The following is an 8,101-nucleotide window of genomic DNA, read 5'->3' as shown; positions in this document are numbered from 1 at the left end:
TTATGAAACTTGGTCAGAATGTTTATCTTGATGATTCCTAGGCCAGGTTCGAAACTGGGTCATGCGGGGTCAAAAACTAGGCCACCAGTTCAAATCATACGAAAAGCTTGTTAACAGCATCGAGGCCACATTTATAACCCTATCTTCATGACACATGGTCAGAATGTTTATCTTAATAATTCCTTTGCCAAGTTCCAAACTGGGTCATGCGGGGTCAAAAACTAGGTCATCTGGTCAAATCAAAGGAAAAACTTGTTAATACTTGAGGTCATATTCATGACCCTATCTTTATGAAATTTGATCAGAATGTTTATCTTGATGATTCTTAGGCCAGGTTCGAAACTGGGTCATGCGGGGTCAAAAAACTAAGCCACCCACTCAAATCAAAAGAAAAGCTTGTTAACACTGTACAGGCCATATTTATGACCCATATCTTTATCAAACTCTTCATGAATGTTTATCTTGATGATTCAATGGTCAATTTTAACAGGTGAGCGATATACGGCCATCAAAGCCCTTTGGACATATACCTGGCATTTTGGTAGCATGTTCAAGGAGAAATTAATAAAGAAATGGAAACAAACCTAATTACTGATGTGTTCATACCCACATTTTAGCTGTCAATATGGAAGATAGTCCATAGTGTTGACCAGTCAGACAAAAAGTCTCTCACAGAAGATACACGACCGCTACTTTCTTGGTGTTATTTTGTGGTTTATAGGTCATTTCAGAACATAAGGCTAGTAATCCTTTATAAATATAGGCCTGTCTGTGTGTTACAGCTCTCAGAAGATTGCTAATTTTATATGTTCTTAGAACATATAGCAAATTTATTTACCACTGTATACCCAGTAGCTCCACCTTCCTTAGATCTATGTGCCCTATTTCACTATCCTGCATTGTCTGGTTCCCGGTCGTACTCTGAAAGTAACGATAGTAAGGGGCAGGTAATCCAGACTAGCAAGGGGTAGGTAATGCAGACTAGCAAGGGGCAGGTAATCCAGACTAGCAAGAGGCAGGTAATGCAGACTAGCAAGGGGTAGGTAATCCAGACTAGCAAGGGGCAGGTAATCCAGACTAGCAAAGGGCAGGTAATCCAGACTAGCAAGGGGCAGGTAATCCAGACTAGCAAGGGGTAGGTTATCCAGACTAGCAAGGGGCAGGTAATCCAGACTAGCAAGGGGTAGGTAATCCAAACTAGCAAGGGGCAGGTAATCCAGACTAGTAAGGGGCAGGTCATCCAGACTAGCAAGGGGCAGGTAATCCAGACTAGCAAGGGGTAGGTAATCCAGACTAGCAAGGGGCAGGTCATCCAGACTAGCAAGGGGCAGGTAATCCAGACTATATCCTGCATCGAAATAACCGAGCATGCTGTTTCGTTTGGCAATTGTTTTGTTGTTGTTGTTTTACTTTTCCAAATGGTTTCATATGACAATTATAGCCTGCAATATGATGAAACATCATGAAAAGTCCAACTGCATGCATAGACACTGAAATATTGCATATTCTTGAACGTGTCGGTAGCCTTGTGCAGCACCTGCTTCGGATGCGGGAGGTCGTGGGTTTGTTCACTGGTCGCGTCATGCAATATTACTAGTACCTCCGTCGCTTGGTGCTGGGTATGAAGAGGAAAGTTCTAGGACTGGTTAGCCTGATGTCAGTATGATGTTGCTGGATGGGATATATAAACGATACATATTTTGAAAGGTCTTGTATAAATCTCGAAACTGAATTTAGTCCTTATGACTGTAAAAACATTTAAATATTAACGCTTTCCATTTGGCATTAATACATTTTTTCTCGAGTTGTTTTATTTTTTCTAAATATTCTTTTTTAAAACTGAAAGTGTCACAAAATAAACAGAATGACATAATAACAGCATCCATTCATTAACATCGTCCTTTCATACATTGAAGATAAAGCGGTATGTTATTTCTAACATGGATATAAAAAAATAGTTTCTCGGCTAGTTTATTGAAATTAAAAGTGGAAAAAAATCATTTGTTTGCGATGTGTAGGCTAGAAACCTGATCAAAAATAACGAATAAAATGCAAAATCTATGGTTTACTTATGCTATTGTACAATGAATGCACTGATTGTTTGTCCGCAAATTGAGTCCTGTGCTATTTTTATACAGCAGACCTTATCGGTGACGTCACAGATCCTTACATACCGGAGTGTGCTATTCACTGAAGATAATTTTCTTATCCATCATCCGTTGTTGACCAAGTCTTATTGCTAGTTGTTGACCACTATAGATCAGTTTTATATACAGTATTCACTTTGATGTCACTTTTTTTTTTTCAATAATTTTATCCCCTAGTATGTGTAGTGACAGTAGAAGTTTACAAAAAGGTCACTTTTTTCAAAAATCTGTGATGCGGCTCCTTTAGATTGAAAATTGCTTCCGCTCAGGGTCAAATGTCACAGTGACCTTCGGCTTTAACCTTTCCGCTGCTATTTTTCTTAAATGAACTACTCCATCTTTCAATTTAGGCAGTGCCACTTATTATTCAAAGGGGTGTTCTGTGAAAATTTACTGAATAAATAGCGAACAGTGCAAACCATGATCAGCCTGTGCACGGACGTATAGGCTGATCTTGGTCTGCGCTGGTTCGCAAAGGCAAAGCAGGCTAAAGGTTAAACAGTTTCAGATCAATAACTGAAAACTATTAGTCTTTCATTGTTATCCTTTCCTACTTATCTTGTTCAAACTATAATGTATGTATTTAAATTGTACATGTATTACTGGGAATAAATATGTTTAAAATAATAACTGAAAAAAACTACAGCCGGAAAACTTTATGAACTATTATTTGTGGTCATTTAAAGGGCCATTTGTTACAGACAGGGACATTGGTAAATGGTAAGGTGAACTTAGTGTCATTGAGACTAAAGGTCACTAGTATATACCAAGTTATCTCAGACAAGCCATAATCGTATATGTTTAGGAATGGGGTATTGATTTTTTAAAGCAACTCTTTTTATATCAATTATTTGCAACATTCTCAGCAAAAACATACAATATTGGTACTTTACGGATTGAAGTTGTTGATATTTTATTAACTCTTCATATTAACTCTCAATAATCTTTACATTTATCTTGATATAGCGTATAGTATTGAAAATTTCTGAAATGAATAATTATTATTGATTATATAAATTCTATAACAATGACGGGTAAAAGAGCAGAACAGAGTCTTTGATAAATCTCGTATTTAAATGACAACAGATAAAATGTATTGCTTTCTCAAAAGAGGTATGCCACCAACTGTACATTATTTTACGTCACATTTTTAACATTCTTAAAATCCTTGATCAAGAATATCTTGGTTAAGTGATATTTTATAATATTATATAAAGTACAGCTACTTTCCCTTGATTTGACGAAAATATTGTCTGTAGCGCGGCTGTCACAATTCCGTATTGTACCTTCCGTATTGTATGCTGCCGGACTGCTTTCATTAATATGCATGATCTGCCACAGTTCTATAATAGCGCACATAAAAACTTCACTTACTTCCATTTTAATATCGATAAACATTGAAGATTTCGTTCAATAACCAAGCAACAAACAAGAAGGTAGATGTATATAATAAAAGGGTCAATATAACAGTAGCTAGATCTGGGATTTTGTATTCGGCTCTCGTGGATTTTGCAAGGTCGGATCACACTCGGCGCTTACGCCGCTCGTGAGACATCTGGCAAAAATCCACTTGAGACGAATACAGCATCCCAGGTCGAGCTATTGTTATAATAACCGCTTATTAAATTACATACAAGAAATACGACTGTCATAGAAGGCTAATTTCACGCGATAGTAAATCATCCAATTTTGGCTGTACGGAAACCAGAACTGGACCTCGACCACCTTGCCATAGGCAAGACACTAACATGATACTGGACGCAACGGGTTGTTAAAATATACGGATGACACGCCATTACCAAATAGGATTAAGATACAAAGTTCTATTAGATAATTGACATTTGCATTTCAGAAGAAAAGTGTAAAATTTACTAGAATCCATTTCACTCATTTTCCAGTTTCTAGTGCAATGATTCGAAGAGTGCGGATAAGCAAGCAGTCGATTTAAGGCGGTGTATCGTGACACTTGAAAGCTACAATTTTGATGTAGAAGTGTCGTCAGAAAGAATTTAAATAAAGAATTACACAAGAACAGCATGTTAGTCGTTTCATGAATAGAATCGCGGCCATCAATTAAAATTCATGTAATTAATGCTTTTGATCTTACGAGACATATAGTGTTTGAACTCAAACTTCTTGCACGCAGCAAATAGGCCAGAATTCCCAATATACCTTTAACCTGTTGCTATTGATTTTGACGTCCGTGAGTCGACTATTTCACGTCTCCGTCGTAAGACCTTTAGAACGGGAAATGCAGTCGATCTGCCACGGTCGGGCCCCATGTTCACAAGACTCAGCTGAGTTTGAGATTAAAATTATCACAGCAAATTTTACCACAACTTCATTAAGATTAATTTCCAACTGAGACGGACCATCAATATTGCTCATTTGTGGGTTCGATCCCCGGCGGAATAGCCTGAGGAGTTATATCCTATGAGCAAAACATGGTGTCTAAACACAGACCGTGCCTCTAGCTGGTTTTATAATACCTTTATTAACAACATTATGATATCGATTATATTTATACCTCCGATTCCACCGCCCGTTGGTAGAGCGCCTGCCTCGAGCGCGGGAGGTCGTGGTTTCGACCTAAAATAAGTTGTTATAAACTGCTAAGACTGGTTAAACATGTCTATGCGAATTTTCAGAAATAAATAAACGGGTCAAATCAATTTCCGAAAAAAAGGAGTGTGCATGTTGCTGTTTTCAGAAAATGCAAAAAGTATGTTTTTGTATTAAAAAGACATGTTTAGATACATATCTTCGTGACTCAAGGACAAACCTAAGCCTGAGTATATAGCGTCTAGAAAAATATAATCATGTAAACAATATTAAAACAGTAGAAGCAACTAGGTTTAAAACGTTTGTAGTATTAAATAGTTTTGCGCACGGAAAACAATAGTTCCTTTTGAACGACTATTGATTGGTTACAGCTTAAATTACATAACCTACAATAACCTGTTAAATAGGATCGAATCATTAGCAAGCATAAATCTTTATTCTAAAAATGGATACCGAAAATACAATTTTTGAACGATCGCATGTTTTCAAGTATGAACTGTTATGCTGTGTACGGAAGTCCGGAAGGACCAACAACATAAATAGAGAGTTACGATGATATTAAAGTCTCACTGTTGTTTTAAAATTTTGATAATACATTTTGTAATTTCATTAAAGCCTCATCAATATGCATGCAAGTTAAAATTACATTACAATATATACATACATGTAATGTGCAATGTGCATGACCATCCAACCGGAATAACAAGACTATTACACATATGAAAATATCACATATAAATTATTATTAGGCCTACCGTAATCTCTGATATTTTATACCATTTGCATAGTTTGAATATGCACAGACTTACAAATACAACTGAGAGGCAGATACTCAATTCAAATATCAAAACCTGTCAAAGATCAACAGCGACAAGACAATGTCATTTAAAGTCAACTTCTGATGTACCAAGCTTAACTGAGAAATGGTCTACATTCACTGATCAAACTTCGAGATTGAGGAAAAATTTGATAATTGAGCCATGCCATGGGAAAACCAACATAGTGGGTATGCGACCAGCATGGATCCAGACCAGCCTGCGCATCCGCGCAGTCTGGTCAGGATCCATGGTGTTCGCTAATAGTTTCTCCAATTCCAATAGGCTTTAAAAGCGAACAGCATGGAGCCTGACCAGACTGCGCGGATGCGCAGGCTGGTCTGGATCCATGCTGGTCGCAAACCCACTATGTTGGTTTTCTCATGGCGCGGCTCAAATATACTTCACATGCATCATTTTACACAATTAAAATTTTGTAGAATTAAAAGCAAGTTTTGGCAAAACTCTTTATTAACCATTATTTGTAAACAAGTTCTTAATTTTGTTACCACTAGACATATAAAATTGGGAGCAGAAGCAACAGCTTGTTTAAAAAATGTCAGTTCCCAGATCATTATACATGTTACATTCTAGTATAACTTGACTTTCATTTTCAATTGTATTCAATGAAGTTACTCTACAAAATGGACAAAAGCGTCTGTCAACATGCAGACTTGCATACTATTCCGTCTTAATGCGTAGTGGGGCAACTCAACACCTAAACAACTGACAAGGTGCAGATCTATGACTCTTTGGCATAATACCTGTGCAGTATTTCTCTACAGCATGAATAATCTTGCTTAAAAGTACGGTAATTTCTAAGCTTATTTCCACCTCTATCAGAATTACCATTACTAGAGTGTAACCTATTTAACCGATCAACTAAATGATTAAATGTCATAAATCTATTATGGTGGCTGATTTCTGCCATTTCATGTGTCGTGGCGAGGCGAAATGTCGGAGTAACGAAAGCACGAAAGGTCGAAATAATGCTTATTTGTCGTGTGTCCGCCTTTCGACTTTTGAGGCGGATTATACACGAAGTAACGAAACATTGAAGGCGAAATAACGAAATTTCAGAGGCGAACACACAGACTTCAGTATTAATCACTTTTCGTATCGGCCGGTATTAAAACTTCGTTATTTCGCCTGAAGTTCAATGTTTCGTTACTTCGTGTATTCGCCTCGGAAGGCGGTAGGCGAACACACGAAAATTGAGGTGTTGACCTTTCGTTACTTCGACACACGACAAATGTTTCGTGTAGGATCTGCTTTTATGAACTATAATAACGGCGCAAAATGGTGCGTAATGTATATATGAATTTAATACCAGAACTGAAATACTTGAAGAATGACATGTTTTATTGCATATATAACATTTTCTATCATAAATTGAGAAGATTTTTTGTATAAATGGTAAAAGACATTATCTAGATAACATTCAAAGTTCATGTCAGCGTAATGACATGCCACGTAAGACTGACAGAAGCTTAACGTATGTACAAATTTATGATCAAATATTTACACAATGACATCTTTTGTCGAATATAAATCATTATCTTTCGTTTAAGGACAAATACCATTTTATAAAATGTTAAAACACATTATTTAGATAGCATATTCATTTCAGCAACATATGTGTAATTGTCATGCGCGTGCCTACCGGAAGGCGAATACACGAAAGGACGGAACTGCAAATGCCTTCAATGTTTCGTTACTTCGTGTATTCGCCTCGAATGTCGGAAGGCGAACACACGACAAATAGGCAATTTTCGACCTTTCGTGTTTTCGTGTCTACGCTATTTCGACCCGCCGACACGAACAAATATGCATTAGTTCGACCTTTCGTGTTTTCGTAACTTCGGCACTTCGCCTCGCCGACTCGAACACAGGAACCTGTACGAGAAAAGGACCTGTATTTTGAAATTACAACTGTAAAAGACCTGTAAGTGGAAAACTTATCAGAAATACAGTTAAAATTTTCAGGTGTAAAATATGAAGGTCTCAATTTACAGCTGTAAAAAAATTAACGTTGAAAGTTACAGCTGTAAAATAGTCATGTCTCAAACTTACAGCTGTAACATTTTTGAAGGGAAACATGAGTATTGTCAGTCATCTTTAATGCATTTTGGCGGGATATAACCGAAATTCACACAGTCTGAGACATCACATCTTGTAAAATTTTGGAATTTAAAGCGGTATAGAGTAAGTACAAATGTTTAATTATCTATTATAGTTGTAAAAGGACATACATAAGTACATACATTAACTATTTACTCTATACTGGAAGCCGATAAGTTTAAAAGAAATAATTACAAGATTGTCATATGTTTTCATGACTGACAAAGAAAGTTTTATAAACAAGATCTGCATATTTTCTACTTTGTATCCTACTCTTGAATTTTGCTGTTGCCAGCTATACTGTAATCATACCACATATACTTTACGTACTAGATCATTTATTTTGCCATTTTCATAGTAATTGCTACCTTGTCTGGAGAACTGCAATTCATCCTAAAACTTTTTGCACCTCTACCTCTTCCCTTAAAATAATGCCCTCTTTTTCAATACTATAAT

This window comes from Mercenaria mercenaria, chromosome 14, assembly GCF_021730395.1.
Source record: "Mercenaria mercenaria strain notata chromosome 14, MADL_Memer_1, whole genome shotgun sequence".
NCBI classification, from domain to species: Eukaryota; Metazoa; Mollusca; class Bivalvia; order Venerida; family Veneridae; genus Mercenaria; species Mercenaria mercenaria.
Note: the sequence above shows the minus strand (reverse complement) of the source record.